The sequence below is a fragment of the Oryctolagus cuniculus genome, chromosome 18 (assembly GCF_051225735.1).
Source record: "Oryctolagus cuniculus isolate XC-2025 breed Fujian yellow rabbit chromosome 18, ASM5122573v1, whole genome shotgun sequence".
Taxonomy (NCBI): Eukaryota; Metazoa; Chordata; class Mammalia; order Lagomorpha; family Leporidae; genus Oryctolagus; species Oryctolagus cuniculus.
The window spans coordinates 43,759,103-43,779,434 of NC_142884.1; the positions used below are offsets into that span (position 1 = coordinate 43,759,103).

Below are 20,332 nucleotides of genomic sequence, written 5' to 3' on the forward strand. Positions count from 1 at the left end.
AGGGTGCACCCTGGTGACCTTGAGCAAGTCACTGGACATCTCCAGCCTGCTTTCCTTCCCAGGTAAAGGACCCCCAACGCAGCCACTCAAGAGGAGGCTTGCAAATGGCATCAGCTGGGCCCAGAAGCAGCACTGTGGTGGTGAAGAGCCCCGGGCTGGGCTGAGCAATTGCTGGGCATTCTCCTGACAGGGCGTGGGGGATGGGCCCCTGCTGCCCCACTGCCCCAATTCTTATGCTGAGTACATCGCCTGGGAGCCACAAGGGAGAGAGTGAGGAGGCTCTCTCCTTCCCCACCTCCTCTCTCTCTGGTGGACTCCCGGCATGCATCCTGGCACACAGAGCAGGGAGTCTGCCTCTGGAAATGACCCAGAAAGGCCCCAGTGAAGCTGGGCCCAAGACCTTGCACAAGAGCCCTGCGTGGAGGCTGCAGTGGGCTGGGTGTTGGGCAACTGCTCCGCAGAACAGAGCAGCTCTCAGCCAGAACCAACACCTGAACCCAAGCGCGACCTCAACCTCCAGCTCTCCCCACTCCAGGGCGGGCGCCGGCCACACAGGGGAAGCCTGCAGAGGCACCCATGGAGGCAGCAGAGGAAGGTGAAACTACATGTGGACATCTGGGAAGGACAGACTGATGCCCACCCCCTGATGGCAGAAATGCCAGTTAAAAAAGCCACCTGCAGGTTTGGGACACATCTCCACACCTCTTTACGCTATCTCTGCAGAAAAAGTTAAAGCCCTGCTATTTAGATGGGAAACCAAGACAGTAAAGACATCTTGTCTACCTCCACGAAGGCAGGGGCTGTTTCTGTGACCCCTGGTCCCAAGCACCTCTCAGCATTGTGCTTAATAAACATGTCTTAAATAAATGAGTGAAAAGCCATCATGCAGCCAGCATTGTGGTGCAGCGGGTTAAGCCACCACTTGTGACGTCAGCATCATAAGGGATCACTGGTTTGAGTCCCAGCTGCTTCATTTTAGATCCAGCTCCCTGCTTGTGTACCTGAGAAGCAGCAGACGAGGGCCCAAGTATGAAGTGGGAGAGCTGCGTGGAGTTTCAGGCTCTCCTGGCTCCAGCTTGGCCCAGCCCTGGCTGGTGTGGCCATCTGGGGAATAAACCAGCAGATGGAATTCTCTCTCTCTCTCTCTCTCCACATCTGCCTTTCAAATACATAAGCAAATGTCTTTTTTAATAAAAGATCATCACAGAATTGCCCTGTGAGTTCCACACGGGCAGACACTATGATTTACTTCCCTGCTCACGAATGAGTAAGAGAATGAAAATAGCGACACTGAACCTCACTGAAGTGCCTACTCTGTGCCAAGCAGTGCTCCAACACCCTCCACGGATTCATGCACTTGGTTCTCACATAGGCTCTGTGGGGTCTCTTGTTCCTGTGTTACAGGTGAGGAGGCCCTGAGACTGAAATAACCTGCCCCAGGTCACACACAGCAAGCAAGAAGTAACCAGGATCAGAACCCAGGCAGCTGGGCTCCAGAGCCTGTCTGAGCACCGAGGAAGCTGGAAGAAGTTCCTGCATGACTGCGAAGCAATGCTGCACCTGCCCCAGTGGGAGTCAGATATCCCAGAAAGCACTGCGTCCCCTAGCCACAGTGATTAACTTAAAGATGGACACATGACCCATCTGAGCCAATCAGAGTGAACTCTGAGACCTCATTACACTGCTGCAAGGAGGAAATGAGTGGGGAGCCACTGGGGGCAGGGCAGTCAATCTGCCCTCTTTGTAAAAGGAGGCTGATTGAGATCCAGGCAAACAGAGATAAGAGCACAGAGCAAGGAACTCTCAAGGACCCAGCCTGAGGGCTCGCTCTTTTATTTTTATAAGATTTATTTATGTATTTCAGAGTTACAGAGAAAGGGGGAGAAACAGAGAAAGGTCTTCCACCCGCTCGTTCACGCCCCAAATGGGCCAGGCAAAATCCAGGAGCTTCTTCTAGGTTTCCCACGTGGTTGCAGGGACCCAAGCTCTTGGGCCATCTTCCACTGCTTTTTAGCAGGGAGCAGGATCGACAGTGGAGCAACCAGGACTTGCACTGGCATCCATATGGGGTGTGGGCGCTGCAGACGTCGGCTTAACCCACTGTGCCACAGCACTGGCCCCTAGTAGGGGCTCATACTTACACCTGCTTGAGATGTGTCTCCAGTCCCTGAGACTGAGAGATGCCTGGCCTATGCCATGGAGCAGCTGAGCAGCCTCATCTTATGACAAGGGCCCAGAGCAGGCCAGGGACCCGTCAAGTTCTCGCCATCAGCGAGTGCCCACAACACAGCATGGGCTGTGCCACTCAGTCCCTCAGTCGCTAGGGGCTTGAGAATTTTTTAAACTGTTTTAATTATTTGAAAACCAGGGACAGACAGAGATCTTCCACCCACTAGTTTATTCCCCCAAATGCTTACAACAGCTGGTGTTAGGAAACTGGCTCAGTTTTATCTATGGCGCGATCTACACCCTGATTTACATCCTAGGCTCTAGCCCGCCCCGCCATTGCTAGAAGCCAGGTGGCCACACGGCCCAACCACTGGTGTCAAGCTCCACCCCCATCCTAATGGGATTCGCTCCTCTTGCTTCCCTGCCCACCCTCCAGCAAAGTTTTAAAAGGGCCTGTTCCTGAACACGTGGCTCTCTGGGCTCTTCTCTCCTGCTCTCTTGGCTCCTCTCGTCTGCTCTCCTTTCCTACTCTCATCTCTCTTTTCTCTGCTCTATCTTCTCTCCTTACTAGCTCCTCTCCTCTGTCTCTCTTCTCTCTTATACTCTCTTTCTCTCTCTTATCCTTCTTCGTCCCTCCCCTCCAGTCTGCTGGGTTTTCCCCAGTAAACTCTTTCCTTTACTCTGGTGTTCGGTGTGTTTTGTGATGGCATAACAGAAATATATAAGAGCTGGGGCTGAGCCTGGCCTAAGCTGGGAGCCCAGAACTCAATCCACATGGGATTCAAGTCCCCCACATGGGTGGCAGGGACCCAGTTACTTGAGCCACAAACTGCTATCTCCCAGGGTGGGTGTAAGCAGGAAGCTGGAATGAGAAGCGGAGCTGAAACTCGGACCCAGGCACTTTGATACAGGATGCAGATGACTTAACCATTGCACCAAACGTCCACCCCAGGATCTGCTTTGTAAAAGCTCCTAACCACGCACATGGTTTTGCACTTCTAGCCACCTAGCAGAGTGCTGAACGCTTCTGTAGTCACGTGGTAAAAGGATCCACTCACTGCTCACCTATACACAGGGAGTGCAGACCACGCCACCAGGCACCGAGCTGCCTGCCCTGTGGCTGTGCCTTTTGCTTCCCTATTTACCCAACTCAGGCTTCCAAGGGTACAGCACCCTGCACCTGCCTCCTGCAGCACAGGGTCCGTGCTGGCAGCCTCCGGCCATAGTGAGGCTAACAGGGACAAGTCATCCAAAATTTGGTCACTCCTAGACAGCTTCTTGAGGCTCAGTTAAGAGGGCCTAATGAAATTCTCATGGGCGTTTCCAAGACACAATATAGTCTGGTTTCCTAGGGAAAAAACGTGTCTGCAAACAAGCAAAACCAGGCGAGGTTCACCCAGCTCTTGCACACGCCTCTCCATCTAGTGGAGACAGAACAGTGCAGCCCCCAGAGGCCTCCTCTGTCTCCCACACCCACACTTGCCTCACCCTAGGGCCCGGAGCCAGCCCCTTCCCCTCGCTGGGCCTCCTTTCTCCATTTTCTACACCAATCAGAATCAGGGGAATGATCTCTGGACAACCATACAGATTGCCTTTTTAAGATTTATTTATTGGGGCCAACGCTGTGGCACAGCAGGTTAAAGCCCCAGCCTGCAGAGCCAGCATCCCGTATAGGTGCCGGTTTGAGTCCTCGCTGCTCCACTTCCAATCCAGCTAATGTGCCTGGGAAAGCAGCAGAGGATGGCCCAAGTCCTTGGGCCCCTGCAACCATGTGGGAGACTCAGAAGAAGCTCCTGACTCCTTACTCCGGATCAGCTCAGCTCTGGCCGATGTGGCCATTTGAGGAGTGAACCAGCAGATGGAAGAGAAAGACACAGAGAGATCTTCCATCCGCTGGTTCACTCCTAAATGGCCACAGCAGCCAGAGCTGGGCCAGGGTGAAGCCAGGAACCTGGAACTCCATCCTGGTCTCCCACCTGAGTGGCAGGAGCCAGAGTACATGAGCCATCCTCTGCTGCCCTCCCAGGTGTACCCACAGAGAGCTAGATCTAAAGTGGAGCAACTGGAACTCCAACCAGCGCTGATATGGGACTCCAGGGTCACAAGTGGTGGCTGGACTGCTGCCCCAGATGATACAGATTTTTATTTCTAGTGTTCATGAAACCAAAAGAGAGCTGGCACTAGAGCCTGGAGGACCATAACCCCGATGAGACACTTTTAGCACAGTCAGCACAGTACCTGCTGCTTCCTAGGTGTTTGTGAGTGCCAGGCTACTGCAGGCCCTTGCGCCCATGATTTCAATACCCCCTCCAACAACCCCGGGCAGACGCTACTATTACCCCCATTTCACGGGAGAAGAAAGGAGATGCGGAGTCTGCAAGTGGTGGGATCTCAGACAGGTTCACTCCCCTTCTCTGAGTCCCAGTGAGCTTATCCATAAAGCAGGCACCCAATGCCCATGCAGCACGAAGTTATTTTGGAGCAAAAAAAAAAGAAATGTTGAAATCCACGCATTGGCTTAACATAAGATTTTTTTTCTGTGAACTTTTTGAAGACTCCCCCTCCTATACATGGATATCAAAATTTGTTGGAACAAAATAAATTTATCTTTTAATTGAATTTTCTAAGAACGTTCTGAAGCCCCTTCATACAAAGGACATTATCTTTTTTTATTATTATTGATTTCCAAGGTTGGAAGGCTCTGATTTGAGTAATTGGGCCATCAGGTTCCAAACAAAGAAAGTGCAACCAGGCTGCCAGAGAAAGACCCCATACCAGCGGCACCCCATGGCGCCAGATTCCAAAAACCTGACTCTATCAAGCTTGTTCTCAAGGTGTTTTTCCACCTCCGGTGGCTTTGGGAGAAGGAGGCCCAGGCCGGCCTGGCCTCTCCCCCTGGTCCCTTTGAAGTGCCCAGCATGGGGTGGGCTGGAAGGAAACCCCAGGCCGCAGAGGCCAGCTGTGGCTGCACCTACCACCCCCACTGGGCCGCCTCCCCCCGCATCGTGCAGCCTGACTGGGCCTTTGTTGCTGCAGCCCTGGCAGGGGACAGCCAGGGACCTGGCCTCATTATGTGCCTGACCTCAGGCAAGCTCCCCCCACCCAGGGTGGAAGGTTAATGTGGCTGCCCGCCATGCAGGCCCGGGCCTCCGGGAGGCCTCCTCTGAGGGACAAAGGACCAGCCCCCTTCCTCCTTTCCTGGCCCCCAAACAGCTGCAGGCCTGCACAGCCTTTCAGGATGGGAGCTGAGGGGCCTGGCTTTGAAGACTCAGAAGTCACAGGGTGGGGGTGGGGGTGGAAGGTAGCAGGGGCTCCTTCCTCCCGCTCTCTGGAGCAGTCAAGGCTCAGGGGAGGCCCTGAGAGCCGATGCAGGATGTAGTAAGTTTTGGGGCAGGAGGTTGCTGACACCTTTCTCTGACCTTCCAGAATTTGCCATGTGTGGGGACATAACTTCCCAACAGGCTAATTCAGACCTCACCAGGGTGGAAGGAGTGGACCAGAGTAACATGAGAAGCCTGTCTCCCACAGGACCCTCCATCATCTGACTTCAGGGTATCGAATCAATGCCACCTACCCAAGAGATGAGCAGAAAGAAAAGCAGTTTCCAGAAAGAGGGAAGGCCAGTGGGTGCGTGGGAAGGAGACAACATCTCCAGCTCACTGCATGGGCTTCCAACAGGAAACTGTTTCCCCAAAAACGAATTCCCTACAAGTAGGATCTCGGGTAGATGAGGAGCATCGAGCAGAACCATCTAGAACTCTGCTCCTGACGCCTTCCTTTATACAACTTCCAGTCACTCAGAGGCCTACACCTTGCACACTGGACTGACAGTTTTACTGCACACTGATTTTAATTTCAAAAGACTCCAGGGAAATGGTTTGGAGTGTTTTATTTGCTTAAGATGCTGGAGCCGAAACGGGGGACTCCCTGGGGCACCATGGGACAGGCACGGGAAGCAACAAGCCAGGGCCGCGCCGCGGAGCGGGCACGCGTGTCTGTGCGAGCAGGTGCGTCCCAGCGTGCGCACGTTGTCGGTGACACAACAAAAGGCCGGGGGAAAGGCTCACCCACGGAGCAGGCGGGCGGCCACCGCGAGCACGCTGGTTGGCCATTGTGGAGAAGGGACAAAAGGTGGAGGAGGGCAGGCCGGGGCACATCTGGATGCGGCACACACTGCTGTCCCATGACGCCGCGGGCACGAGGCTCCCAGGTGCACCGGGCCGGGCCCGACGCCACATTGTCCTGCCCAGCCAGCAGACGCGCGGTGCGGCCCTCTCACAAAAGACATCCATTTTCCTCCTTCCCTTGCAGGCCAAGATCAGATGAGCTCCCGGAGCGACACGTCCAGAACTTTTCAGCGGGGTTTTCTTTTATGACTTGTTTGTTTGTCAACTGTGTGGTTTTTTTTTTTTTTTTTTTTTTGAGAACCAGGTCTTTAATTGTGTCTTCTCCTGGCCACGCGCGCCTCCCCGGGCCCCGCCCCCTGGAGCAAGGAGGGCATGCGCCGATTATCTGAGCGCGCAGGCTGCACTCGGGGCTGCGCGGGCTCCGAGAATGCCAGGGGGCTAGGAGTCGGCGAAGGGAGGGGGATTAATTGCCAGGAAGACGCAAGGCGGTGCTGCGACTCTGATGGCGCCCGCGCCCATTATCTCTCCCCGCAGGTCCTGCCCAGCGTCCCCGGGACCCGGCGCTGGTTCACGTTCTCTGCCAGTCGCCCGATACCCCCGTCAGACTTCTGGCGCTGCCACGCCGCCCGCCTGGGCTCCTCCTGGGCTCTTATCAGCCTCTCCCAGTCGGCCTGGCCGGCACAGCTGTTCCAGGCCCGCAGCCCCGCGCTTTATCTGCGCGCACAGGCCCAGGCCTGGCAGGCGGCGGGCGCGGCGCCCGCTCCGCATTCCCCAGGAAGCCGGCTGGGAGCGCGGCCGCCCGGCTCCCGGGCCCCGCCGAGGGTTCATTACCGGCCAGGTCCCCCCCGCAGCCCGCCCAGCCGAGGTGCGGGCCGCGCCGCCCGGCCCGGCCGCCCGCATCATTAAAACGCCAACCTTCTGAAAGAGGAGAGAGAACAAAACCACAAATTTAGATTAATAAAGCATTTGTTGATTCTGCGGCAATTTAGCAGGCCCCTCAGAAACCCGCCAGAGACCCACGCGGCTCCAGTAATTTTCTGTTATATTATCTTTCTTGTAAAATACTTCCCCAGACAGAGGCCCCGAAGGGGCTCAAATATCACTGTGACTAACCAAAATCAATGTGCACTCACCTATTGACATTTTTACATAGTTTTTGGATTTAGTATCCAGCCGAAAACACAATCAAGCCCTCTGCCAAGGCGCAGACAGGCACTTAGCTAGTCAGCTATTAGCGTTACAAAGGGAAAGGCGCAGGCCCCCGGGGAGCGGGGCGCGGCGCGCTGACGTCAGGGGGTAATTGGGTGTCTGAGAGAAATTGCCAGCGGCGGGCCGGCTCCCCCGGGGGCCGCGCACAGCCCGGCTGTAACTCTAATAAAGGAAAGGAAATTCTGGAAGAGGGGGCTTCGCTCCGAGGCAGCCCAGGCAGACGCCAGAAATAGCCCTCTGGAAATAAATAAATAAATGTGGCCAAGACATATAGATGTATAAAAACATAAAATCAGCCCCTGCTCTAAGGAGGTTTCTCTGGCAGCCCTTTCCCCGGACTGCTGCTGGGGGCTCCGGGCTGCCCTCGCCCGCCTCTTCCTCTCCGGAGTCACCGGGATGTCAGGGTGCAGGGCGCGCTCCCCCGTCCCCACTGGCAAACAGGACGGGTTTTCTCAGGGACCGGAGTTCGCGAGCCCCCGGCCGGCCAGAGGCAGGGCCCCGTGTTTACTCGGAGACTCACCAGAAGGAGCAGGAATTTCTATTGTGTGGGTTGGGACGTTTCGGAGGAGACGGCCGAGTTCCGTTTGCTTTGGGGGGGAAGGGACAGGGGGGCTGGCAGAACACCGCCCCCAGGAAACCGAGCCGGAAGGGGGCTCCGGCCGCCCCGCCTGGGCCGCTTAGGCGTCCCCGTCGGGATGGGCTGGGCGGCATCTGGGTAGGCTTGCCCCACGTGAGGGTCCGAGCCACCGTCGACCCCAGCACCTCTGGGCCCGCCCGAGGCTGGAGGTCGGGCTCCCTGGGGAGTCCGCGGATGGCCCAGTGGCTGCTGGGAAATCCGGGCGACCCTGGCCAGGCAGGAGAGGGCGGCTCGGGGAAGCAGACCAGGATGGGGTTCCCAGGGTCGGACTCCATCCCATCGCTTTGAACGAAAAAGGAAAAAAAAAAGAGGCCCAGGGTGTGTGTGTGTGTGTGTGTGTGTGCAGAAAAAAAGAAGGCACTCAACCCAAAGCCACTTGGAATTGCTCTGAACAAAGGTCTACAGCTAAAAATGTCAGATCAGCCCTCGGGGCTCCGAGTCCTTACAGCCTCCGGCCCCCTGCTGAGGCCCGTGGGGGTGGGGGGCCTGCTGGGAGGGGCAAAAGCCCTCCAGGGGGTGCGCTCCGAGCCCACAGCCCCACGGGAGCCACCGGGACTTCCTGGCTGGGGGAGAGGACGACCCCTTTTTCCTTGTCCCCAAGAAGGAAAATGTGGCTGGAAAAAAAGAAAGGGCTCCTACAACTCCCAGCTCAGGGGAACGAGGCGAAGCCCAAGAACCCAGCAGCCTGCGCCCTGGCACCAAATCACAGCCATTGAATCAGTGATGCAATCGCTTAATTAACCGGCCTGCGCAGGGTGGGTGCAGGGCTCTCTGCCGAGTTCTGACCCAACCAGCTCCTGATGGGCAAACCCCGCCTCCCTGGGGCCCACGGGACCACAGATGGTTGAACACCGTCTGGGAGTCTCACCAAGGGGGAAAATGTGAATTCGAGTCCCCTGTGTGATCCAGTCACTCTGGCAGAAAGGGAGAGGAGGGGGAGGGAGGGGGAGGGGCTAATGAGCAACTCGGAATTTCTCGGCCTTGCCTGCTGCAAGTTACCTCTCTCAATGTTATTTTCTCCACCCAGTCAATGAGACCGTAACAGAAATAGAGAGGCCTTTTTTCAGCAAGCCAGTGAGTGCCAGATTTAGAAGGGGGGGGGGGGGCGAGGCAGCTTAAATGAACCCTGAGGCTTCCCATGTTTCAGTCTTGCAACTTAAAAAACAGCACCGAAGGTTGAGTGTGCCAGACGGCGGAGGCTGGGCCAAGGCACACAGAGGCTGTCGCACGCACACACGTGTGTGATGCACACGTAAGTGCATGGGGGGTACACGCTCGTCTGTGCACCGGAAGGCACCCCTTCTGTCTTTTTAATACATCAGCAGCTCCCTACTCACCATGAAGCCACAGGCAGTCTTGGTACTTGGCACTGGAGCCCCCAACAGCAGTGAGGGTTTGAAACCAGTTTGCATGGGAGGTTGTGCCATCTCCAAGGTTGGTTTTCTCACCTGTAATACAGGGAGGGGAGGGGGCCGTGCTGGCCGGCCTCTCAACCCACCCCAAGGGCTTCCTGACAATGAGCGCTCCAGGAGCCAAACAGCTCTGGGCAAAGAGGGGAGACCCAGACACACAGGGGCTGGGCAGAGGAGTTTCCAATTACCATTAAGAAAAATAATTTATTTTTAAACAATGCCCCTCCACGCCGGGTGTTTAAAGAGAACGGACTCCGGCCCCTGGAATATCCAAGTGAGATTTAAAAATAGAAAAGTCATTTCCCCCCTTCCCCGTCGCAGATTTTACTGTAGCGTTCTAGAAGGCAGATTAAATGAAGGAAGCTCAAACACACTCAATTTTGTCCTTTAGCAAATTCTTCTCTTTCACTCTTGCATGAAGAAAAAAAATCTCCCCACAGAGTTTTTCTCTTCTTCCTGGTGTGGCTCTGGGCCCCTGCAGTGCCCCGTGTAATTTCCAGTTCCTCAGAATTCAGGTATTAATAAAGACCCCATGGGGACTTCCAACAATATAACCCTACATTTTGAGGCATTATGAAAGGAAATCCCCAGGGGTCTGTGGCTCAAATTTCTGAAATGTAGGCATTGTAAAAGGCACCCCAGGGGATGCCCGCAATAGAAATCTGCTGAATTCAAAGCATTTTGGAAGTCCTGGTGGGAGTCATTACTCCCACTGGAAGCTTTTTACAAAACATGTGTTGCTGACATGTTGACAGATTGCTCAGTGAAGTGTTTAGGTGCATGCACAAGGCGGGCCTTGGGAGACGCTCCGCGCTGCCGGCGAGTCTCCCAACGCTGGAACCGGTACCATCCATATTTCATAACGGGGGAGGCGGCCCGGCGGCCGGGGAGCGCCGCAGCGCGCTCGGCGGCCGCCGCCGCGCCTCGCACCCCTCCGCCGCCGAGCCACTTCCAGCGGGCCGGCCCCGTCCTCGCCTTTGGAAGCCGGCTTGTGCAGCACAGCTGTGACGGCCCTTGTAGCCCTGCCAAGGGCTTTACTGAAGGAATCTGGAGGCGACCTCGCTGATCACGGGGAGGCGTCCTCCTGCAGATCACACGGGGGAGGGGGCTCCGGGAGGGGCCGGCCGGCGGGGCGGGGCGCGGGGGCGCAGGGGCGCAGGGGCTCGGGCACGCCGGGCTTGACAGCGTTAAGCTCCGGCAAGTGATCTGTGACTTTAATAAGGCAGAGGGGCTCCAAGGAATTAGCTGCCTAGGTGATGGGGGCCGGAGACGGATGGAAATGTACTCGTGGCCTGGTGGGCCCAGGGCCAGGCTGGGGCCCCGGGGAGGCCGCCTCACGCGCGGCGCCGCGCCCCACGAGTGCTCTCCGCCAAAGGAGTTTCTGGGCCACAGACGCGTGTGCGTGAGGCGCGCGCCAAGCAGGCTCGCCCGTGCGTGTACACAAGCGCGCGCGCACACACACACACTCTTCCCCCCGTGGCAGGATAACGTGCCATATGCTCGCGTGCATGCATTTTTAAAGGTAAAAGCAGATGCAATTTGATAAATGTGTACATCTGTTGATAGGAACGCGCGCACACACACACACGCACACGCACGCACGCTCGCATGCACACGCACCGCATTCCAGAGCTGGGCTGGGCTTGGGCTTCGGGGACCTCCCTACACACGCACCAGTTGGAGAGGTGACCTGCTTAACCGCCCCATGGCCGCTGGCACACACAAAGAAATCTCTCGAAATTTCCATTTTGTCTCTGATTTACTCTCTTTGAACTGTGCTACCTATGACGTTGTCAGCTTGGGGTTTTCCCTCATTGCATGTTTGTTGTTTTGGTTTTTTGGGTTTTTTTTTAAGCATGTAAGAAGGAATAAAAATCATGGGTAGTTTTTAGGAGCAGGACTGAGGGGTGGGATGGAGCCTGGGACACCCAGCCCAACCCCCCATTTTTGGGAGACTTTGCCTCTCGGTGCCTCCCAGCAGGAACTCAAGTCTGGAGCTGACCTGTGGGTACCACAAACACATTCTCACCCTGGAGGCTCCACAGTCTTTTTCCTCCTTTCAAAAGTCGATTGCATTTCAATGGACAAATGGCTTTTCCAAGAGAAGGGGGCAAGGTTCCATTACCCAAGGCCCCTCACAGGCCACAGGGACAAAAGCTTCAAAGAAGAGCCTGGCAGGAGGGACCCCCCCACGCCCTGGTGTCAGCCCTGGGGGAGGCCAGACAGGGAGGGATGAGACCCTGCAGGCTGCTCCATTCCTTAGCACCACTGCCCTGGGTGGGGCCCACCAAAGCTGCAGGACTGGACTGGCCCAACTCACTGGGCGCCTGACAGGTGCTCCCAATGCATTGCCTGTTTGTGCCCAGCAACTGCCTAGCACCAAGCAGATGGGTACTAATTCTGTGTTTAGTGACCCATCCAGGCCATGAATGAAGCTCTCAAAGTGGACCCCAGGGCCCAGTGTGTGGCACAGTGGGCTAAGCTGTGCTTGGGACTGCCTGCATCTGCTTTGGATCTGATATCTCCAATATCAAGCCCCAAGTCCCACAAAGGCTTTCAGTGGGCACATCACACCTGAAACAGGACACCCAAGTGTCCCCGGGGTCCTTCAGCCCCACCTGCAGAGTTTGGACACTTCCTCCTTGGGTGGAGGGGATGCACATTCACGAGGAGGGTGACCAGCTTTTCCAAAGTTAGAACTGAAAGTGCTGCCCAGCTTCAGGGTGATTGCGCCCCAGCTGTGTGCTCCTGGAGGGCCGGGAACAGCACAGAGCCTGTCTCAAGTGTGTGGGAAACTTCTGTTTCGTGCCTGCTGTGGACACGCTGGAACCAAGGAGGGCCTGGTTCCCAGGCTCGAATAGGTCTGAAGGGAATGCGAGGGCTTGCAGTGCATCACGAGAGTCAAAACTCCACTCCCACGGCACACACACACACCAGCTACTAAAGGCAGCCTTGGCCATGCTGGGGGCCTGGCAACGCGGCTGCCAGAGCTGGGAGCCAGGCACAAAATCTTTGCAGCTACAGGGACCTCCACTGCCCACTGGTGTCCATCCGCTCGGCCCCAGCCGCAGCCCTGCCAGCACCTACTACCACCCAACCCTCCCAGCCTCTTCCTTGCTCTAGTCTTTGGGCCATGTGTGGCTGTGCATGAGGGAGACAGAGACAGAGCTCCCATTCACTGACCCAGCTCCCCCACATGCTTGCAATGAGCAGGACCAGTCAGAGGCTGCAGCCGGGAGCCAGGAACTCAAGCCTAGGCTTCCACACAGGTGTCAGGATCCCAGCTACCTGTGCCACCACTGGTGCTTGCCAGAGTCTGTTAGCAGGAAGCTGAGACAGCAGCAGAGCCCAGAGTTGAACCCAGGTAGTTCGATGCAAGACACAGGTGTCTTCACCTGCTCCAGGACCGGCCAAATGACGGCAGAGTGGGTCAGGAAACCTTCCTGGGAGAAGGTGGGAGGGGCAAAGAGACAGGCCTCGAGGGCAGGCTGGGCGCAGGTGGTCAGGAGGGAAAGGAGAATGAAGGAGGAGCCACTCCCCCAGCAAGCCCGTCCCACACAGCCTCCCCAGCACACAGAGGCAGCTCAGGAGTGGACGGCTGAGGTGTGTCTGGGAGAGGGCCAGAACACACAACCTAGCACAACCGTGCTGCAGGGCCCTGGACTCACATTCAAGGGGGCCCTGAGGACGGTAGGCAGGTGCAACTACAGGTGAGAGGAAGCCAAGCAGGCTGCAGGCTAAGAATCAGGACAGACCAGGGCCACCCCACAGCCCCGCGTCTCCAGCCTTTGGTGAGGTGCGGCCTCCTTATTTTGGCTTGTGTTTCCCTAACAGATCTTCTACAGGGAGTTTACAGAGCAAGCATGAGACAAGAAAAATGTATCTGGAGAAGCAAGGGGATATCCACGCCTGAGAGGATGGCAGGACCTTGGCGATCCCAAGTGGGGTGAGCTTTCAAGTTCTTACCTCCAAGCCAACTGCTGCCGCAGCTGCCTGGCCATTGGACAGTCCCTTCCCTGCACACCGGTGCGGAGCCTGCAGTCCTAGGATCTAAAGGGGCTCCCTGCCTTAAGGAGGCCAGGGCACAGGGCCCCACCCTTCCTAACAGAGCCAGGTATAGGCAGGACCACCCCACTGCCTAGGGGCAGACCTGCAGCCACAGGCGGGCCAGCTGCCACCCAACACGGAGTCCAGGTGTCAGAAGGAAATTAAAACAAATGGCCCTGCCACACTTTTTATCATCCATTCATAAAAAATACAGGAGCACGATGGAAGCAAAACGGGTCACTTCCAGGAGATTTACAGCGAGCTGGAAATGCAAACATCACCCACAGTCTTCTGATTCCATCTGGCTTCTGACCCCAAAAGGGAAGAGGGAGGGGCCTGTGCTGTGGCATTATGGGTAAAACCACACCTGCAGTGCAGCCCATATGGGCTCCAGTTGAGTCCCGGCTGCTCCACTTCCAATCCAGCTCTCTGCTATGGCCTGGGAAAGCAGTAGAAGATGGCCCAAGTGCTTGGGCCCCTGCACCAATTTGGGGGGCCCCTGTACCCATGTGGGAGATGCAGAAGAAGCTCCAGTCCTGGCTTCGGATTGGCTTAGCTCTGGCTATTGCAGCCATTTGGGGAGTGAACCAGCAGATGGAAGATCAATTCTCTCTCTCTCTCTCTCTCTACTACCTCTACCTCTACCTCTACCTCTGCCTCTCTGTAACTCTGCCTTTCAAATAAATAAATGAATCTTTAAAAAAAGAAAAGGGAAGAGTGAGCCCAGAAACCTGACCAGAGTAGGGCCATGGCCCACAGTGTCAACGACACAGCGGTGCCTTCGCACTCGCATGCAGGTGGCAATTGCCAGGACCAGCCACAGCCCCATCCCTTCTCCACACAGCAGCCACCATGACCTTTTCAGAGCACACATCAGACCATGCCACCCAGCAGCTTACCCCAATGCCTGGTACTAGGGTAAAATCCTGCTTCCTCCCACGACATCCAGGGCCCCATGTGGTCTGCTCCTAACAACCTCTCAGCTCCATCCCACTGCTACCTTGTCACTGCTCCTTGGCCTTCCTACTGGTCAGCCAACAAACCGCATCACCTTTGCTTCCACAGGGCCTTTGCACACGCCCTGGCTACTGTGTGCAGCACTTTTCCCCACAGCCCTTGCCCACTTCTTCCTACTCATCTCAGACTCAGGGCCAAGACTTTTAGAGCCTTATATACGGAGATGCGGATGCCCCTGACTTGCAGGATTCAAAACAGAAAAACACCCACTAAACTACAAAATAAGTGCAAAGAAGTCTTGAGAGGGGCCCATGCTGTGACACAGCGGGTAAAGCCGCCACCTGCAGTGTCGGCATCTCATATGGGTGCCGGCTTGAGACCCAGCTGCTCAACTTCCAATCCAGCTCTCTGCTATGGCCTGGGAAAAGCAGTGGAGGATGGCACAGGTCCTTGGGCCCCTGTGTCCATGTGGGAGACCCGGAAGAAGCCCCTGGCTCCTGGCTTCGGATCAGCACAGCTCCGGCCATTTTGGCCAACTGAGGAGTGAACCATCAGATGGAAGACCTCTCTCTTTCTCTCTCTCTCTCTCTCTCTGTCTGCCTCTCCTCTCTGTGTGTAACTCTGGCTTTCAAATAAATAAATACATTTTTTTTTTTAAAAAAAAGAAGTCTTGAGAAAGATTGGATTTATCTATTTATGTAGCTTCTCATTAAAAAAAAACTAAGTTCTTTTTTTAAAAACAATACATGAATTTGAAAGACAGAATTACAAAGAGAGAGGGACACACACAGAGAGATCTTGTATCTGATGGTTCACTTTCCAAATGGCCTCAAGAGCTAGGGCAAGGGCCCAAGTCCTTGGGCCACCATGTGCTGTTTTCCTGAGTGCATTAGCAGGCAGCTGGATGGGAAGTGGAGCAGCCGGGACAAGAACAGATACTCATATGGGATGTCTATATCGCAGACCGTGTTAACCTGCTTCGATACAACACTGCTGTCACCTTGAATTCTTTATTCTCATATGGGGCTGGGGGTGGCCCTGCCTGCTGGTGCCCTAAGCACTTCCTTGCAGCTCCCAGCTCCAGCATCACCACCTCGGGGAAGCCCTCCCGGCCTTCTTCTGCTGCCTACACCCACACATCTGCTCAGCACTTCCACCACATCACCTCGGATGTGCCTTCCCTCGAAGCGCATATAGGAGATACAACATTCCCACTAGTGTGTAAGGCTGCTAGGTGGGGACGACGCCTGCTCACTCACCGGCTTGTGCCTGCCTTCATACTGGGCCCGGGACATAGCAGGTGCCCAATAAATATTTGCTGAACAAATGAATACACTAGTAACTACATGAATGAATGAGGGATGACGGCTCGCGTGATGAATGTGATCTTCAGTGAAATAAAAGGAGGCGGCTCGGAGCTCTTGGAAGAGTTGATTCCCTTGGTGAATTCAGACAGCTCTTCCAGCAAACACTTACCAGACACTTGCCATGTGCCAGGCCCTACCCTTCAGCAGCTCAGCCCAGGAAAGGCACCCAAACACCAAATGGGGAAAGAAAGGAAGGAAGGAAGCAGAGGGGAATTTCTTTTTTTTTTTTTTTTGGACAGGCAGAGTGGACAGTGAGAGAGAGAGAGACAGAGAGAAAGGTCTTCCTTTGCCGTTGGTTCACCCTCCAATGGCCGCCGCGGCCAGTGCGCTGCGGCCGGCGCACCGCGCTGATCCAAAGCCAGGAGCTAGGTACTTCTCCTGGTCTCCCGTGGGGTGCAGGGCCCAAGCACTTGGGCCATCCTCCACTACACTCCCTGGCCACAGCAGAGAGCTGGCCTGGAAGAGGGGCAACCAGGACAGAATCCGGCGCCCCGACCAGGACTAGAACTCGGTGTGCTGGCGCCGCAAGGCAGAGGATTAGCCTAGTGAGCCGCGGCGCCGGCCACCTGTGTTTTCTAAGTGCAGGTTATCAGAGATGCCGCTCCCCAGTGCTCACCTTGCTGCCTTCTTTCAGACAACACCCCGAGCTCCTCTCTGTGCCAGCCAGGGCACCAGCCGCTAGGGACCCCGTGGGGCCAGGCTGTGCTCCCTGTCCTCAACCAGGGCTCCAGCGGGCTCGGTGGCTCCAAGTAGGCGCAGCACAGCCTTTCAGGGGCATACTTTCTTGTGCCTCTGCTATGGTCTGAACCTCCCTCCCTCAATTTATATGCCGAAATCTGCTCCCTAAGGTGGCAGCATTGTTTTAAATTTTTATTTATTTATTTATTGGAAAGGCAGAGAGAGGAAGAGAGAGACAGGTTTTCCATTCACTGGTTCATTCTCTAAATGGCTGCAATGACCAGTGCTGGGTCAGGCCAAAACCAGGACCCAGAAATTCCATCCAGGTCTCCTACATGTGTGGCAGGGACCTGGAATGGGAAGTGGAGTAGCCGGGACTGGAACTGGCACTCCAATATGAGATTTGGGCATCCCAGGCTACAGCTTCAGCCGCTGCACCAGGATGCCCACCCCAGATGATGGTATGCAGGGGGTGACCAGGGGCTTAAGAGCAAATGAGATCATGTGCCTTTTAAGAGAGGCCTGGGGGCGGGGCTTACTAGCCCTTTTGGCCTTCTGCCCCATGAGGCCACACTGAGGCGTGAGACCAGCCCTCTCCAGGCACCCAGTCTGCCAGCACCTCGGTCTCCTGTTGCTAACAGAGGAGCCAGGCTCAGGCATCTTGTCACAGCAGCCAGAGGGGACCCAGGGCAGCTGCTGCTGGCATCTAGTGGGCAAGGCTGGGGGTGAGGAACATCCCGCAGCGGGAGGGAAGCCCCTCTGAACACCAATGGGGGAGCTAGCAACGAATCTGTCTGCTGAAAACAAGCCATCCCCTGGCCTGCGCGTGACTGACGGCGAGCAGGGAGCAAAAAATGCAAGGAAAAATAACCCGCAGTCTCCAGGAGGGCGCGGCCCGACATGCCCGCAGTGGTGCTGACCCCAATGTCCCGGGGGTCCCAACTTCCCAGGTCCTCCGGCCTCCACAGCTTGCTTCTCTGCCCAAGGTCCTTGTCACTCCCAGGGGGCCAGCAGCAGCTGCATCCTCTAGGGGCTTGTAAGAAATGCAGTGCCGGCATCCCACATGGGCGCCGGTTCAAGTCCTGGCTGCTCCACTTCCAATCCAGCTCTCTGCTATGGCCTGGGAAAGCAGTAGAAGATGGTTCAAGTCCTTGGGCCCTGCACCCCCCCATGTGGGAGACCTGGAAGAAGTTATTGGCTTTAGCCTGGCCCAGCCCTGGCCAATGTGGCCATTTGGGGAGTGGACCCAGTGGATGGAAGACCTCTCTCTCTCTCTCTGCCTTTGCCTCTCTGTAACTCTGCCTTTCAAATAAATAAAATAAATTTTTAAAAAACAAGAAAAAAGGCCGGCACCATCACATCGGGTTCTAGTCCCGGTCGGGGCACCAGATTCTGTCCCGGTTGCCCCTCTTCCAGGCCAGCTCTCTGCTATGGCCCGGGAGTGCAGTGGAAGATGGCCCAGGTCCTTGGGCCCTGCACCCTATGGGAGACCAGGAAAAGCACCTGGCTCCTGGCTTCGGATCAGCGCGGTGCACCGGCCACAGCACGCCGGCCGTGGTGGCCATTGGAGGGTGAACCAACAGCAAAGGAAGACCTTTCTCTCTCTGTCTCTCTCCCTCACTGTCCACTCTGCCTGTCAAACAAACAAAAAAGGAAGGAAGGAAGGAAGGAAGGAAGGAAGGAAGGAAGGAAGGAAGGAGGATATCTGCTAACTTCAAGCCTACATTTTCACAAGGCTCTAAGAGATCCGTGCGCACTTGAAAACTCGTCCATCCAGGGCAGGCTCCTCACCTGTTCAAGGATCACCAGGGGCTGAGCAGCCAGGAGGCTCGTCCTGCCCCGTCCCCCCAGCCCTGGCCTCCCGGTGAGGAAGGAGGTGGCCCAGCACCTGCATGGGCAGCAGCAGGTGCCACAGCCTAGCAATGGTTCCAAAAGAAGGAACGCCCACAACAAGCCAAACAGTGCCCTGCAGAGCCTGGCCTGTGTGTGCCCCCTCGGGTCCGGGGCGCCCTGGGGCAGGGCAGAGGCCCCAGCTCTGTTGCTCTGGGAGCCCTGCCCACCTGGGAGCACCCAGAGAGCCTGTGAAAGGAGGGCTGCCACACCTTCCTCAGAACAGCGCCAACCCTAGGCTAGCCTTGGGGATGCTCTGGAGTCAGGACCCACATCTCACCGCAGGCCCTCTCTGCCTGCAAGAGAAGCCGCTAGGGAGGCCATCCCGGCTTCTACCAGCAGCCCCTGGGGTACCAGGACTGATGTAGGCAGAGCATCTGACACTCAGTGAGCCCTGGGGGAATGGGGGGCATGGGGTGGTATGGAACGAGATGGGGTGGACGGGACAGAACGGAAGGAAGAAGAGTACAATGCAAAGGCCCTTCTCCACACCAACCAGGGAAGCAGCACTGCTCCGTGGAGACACACACGCGCGCCCCTGCAGCCTATACGCCCACGGCCAGGGCACTCGCTGCATAAAACCCAGTGCTCACATGGCACTTGATAACAAGAACGGGCCGTGCTAAGAGGAAGGACCAAGGTGGGCAACCCCTTGAGGTACATATCGAGTGAGAAACCACAAGCTGCAAACTGATAGCTCCAGGATGGTGTCGTTTATTTTTTTAATCAAAAATCAATACAACATCGTTTCTATGGATACACATGCACTATATTTCATCGGCTGTAGGACACCCTGGATGGTAAAAACGTACCATTAGTTTATGGATGCCGAAAAAGAAAAACATAGACAACCTGGCAACACCAGCTGAACAAGCCACAGACTGCAAGGTGCATCTTGACTTTAGAGCTGTCAAGCGCGCCTTAGGGTCTAGAAACAGGGTGTGATGCAAGTTTGCAGTAGGAGGGCACCAGCCACAACACAGGGCAGGAGGCAGGATGAAATGTCACCAAACAGAACACATCGATGTGCTGTTGTTTTTTAATTAGCCACTGAATTGAAAGTCAGATTTACAGAAACAGGGAGAGACAGAGAGAAAGCTCTTCCATCTGCTGGTTCACTCCCTAAATGGTCGCCAACAGCCAGAGCTGGGCCGGGCTGAAGCCAGGTTTCCTGCAGGGGTGGCAGAGGCCCAAAGTCTTAGGCCATCTTCCACAGCTCCTTCCAGGCCACCAGCAAGGAGCTGGATCAGAAGTGGAGCAGCTGGGACCCAAGTCTCAAATCAGTGCCCATATAGGATGCTGGTGTCGCTGGTGGCGGCTTTACCATGCCACAGTGCCGGCCCCAACATGGAAAATTTTTTAAAGATTTATTTATCAGTTTATTTGTTCAAAAGGCAGAGAATCTGGGAGGTGGGGGTACCCTATTCATGATCCTCACAGTCTACCATGCGGGCTCCTCAGGGGCCCCAGGCTGTCCCCACAATCGGCTCCTGTATCTACCCCGGCCGCTGTCCGAGCAGCGTTAGGAAAGACAGCCGGCCAGTCCAAGCGTCTCCTCGGCCTCCACCTTCTCATTTCACATGGGGGCCGCAGCGTCCCTCACCTCGTCCTGTGTGCAGATACAAACATCGGTGGCCCTTGGGGCCCAGGTTCCCTCACTGGACCCTCAGGCGCGTGGAGGCCACGTGTGAGAGAAACATGTAACAAAAGAGGCTCTGCAGACGCACCCCTGACCTGCTCATGCGCTCCCGGGAAGCCGCCAGCGGAGCGACAGGGCGAGGCGCCCATCACAAGAAGGGGCTTGTGTCTTCATTCACCCACAGAACACAGTTCTGGCAA

At 56.0% G+C, this 20,332-nt stretch overlaps 1 protein-coding gene across 3 annotated transcripts in view; it reads right to left on the bottom strand.

Annotated features, from left to right (window-relative positions):
- ZNF423 (zinc finger protein 423) overlaps positions 1-20,332 on the bottom strand; it is a 327,810-nt gene that overhangs the window by 184,258 nt on the left and 123,220 nt on the right. Inside the window, exon 1 of one of the 3 annotated variants that reach the window (XM_051833901.3) lies at positions 8,026-8,445. The exons of the other annotated variants lie outside the window; for them this stretch is intronic. The gene's annotated coding sequence lies outside the window, so the exon portion shown is untranslated. Of the gene's footprint in view, positions 1-8,025; positions 8,446-20,332 lie in introns of those variants that run through there. 3 annotated transcript variants of the gene reach the window in all.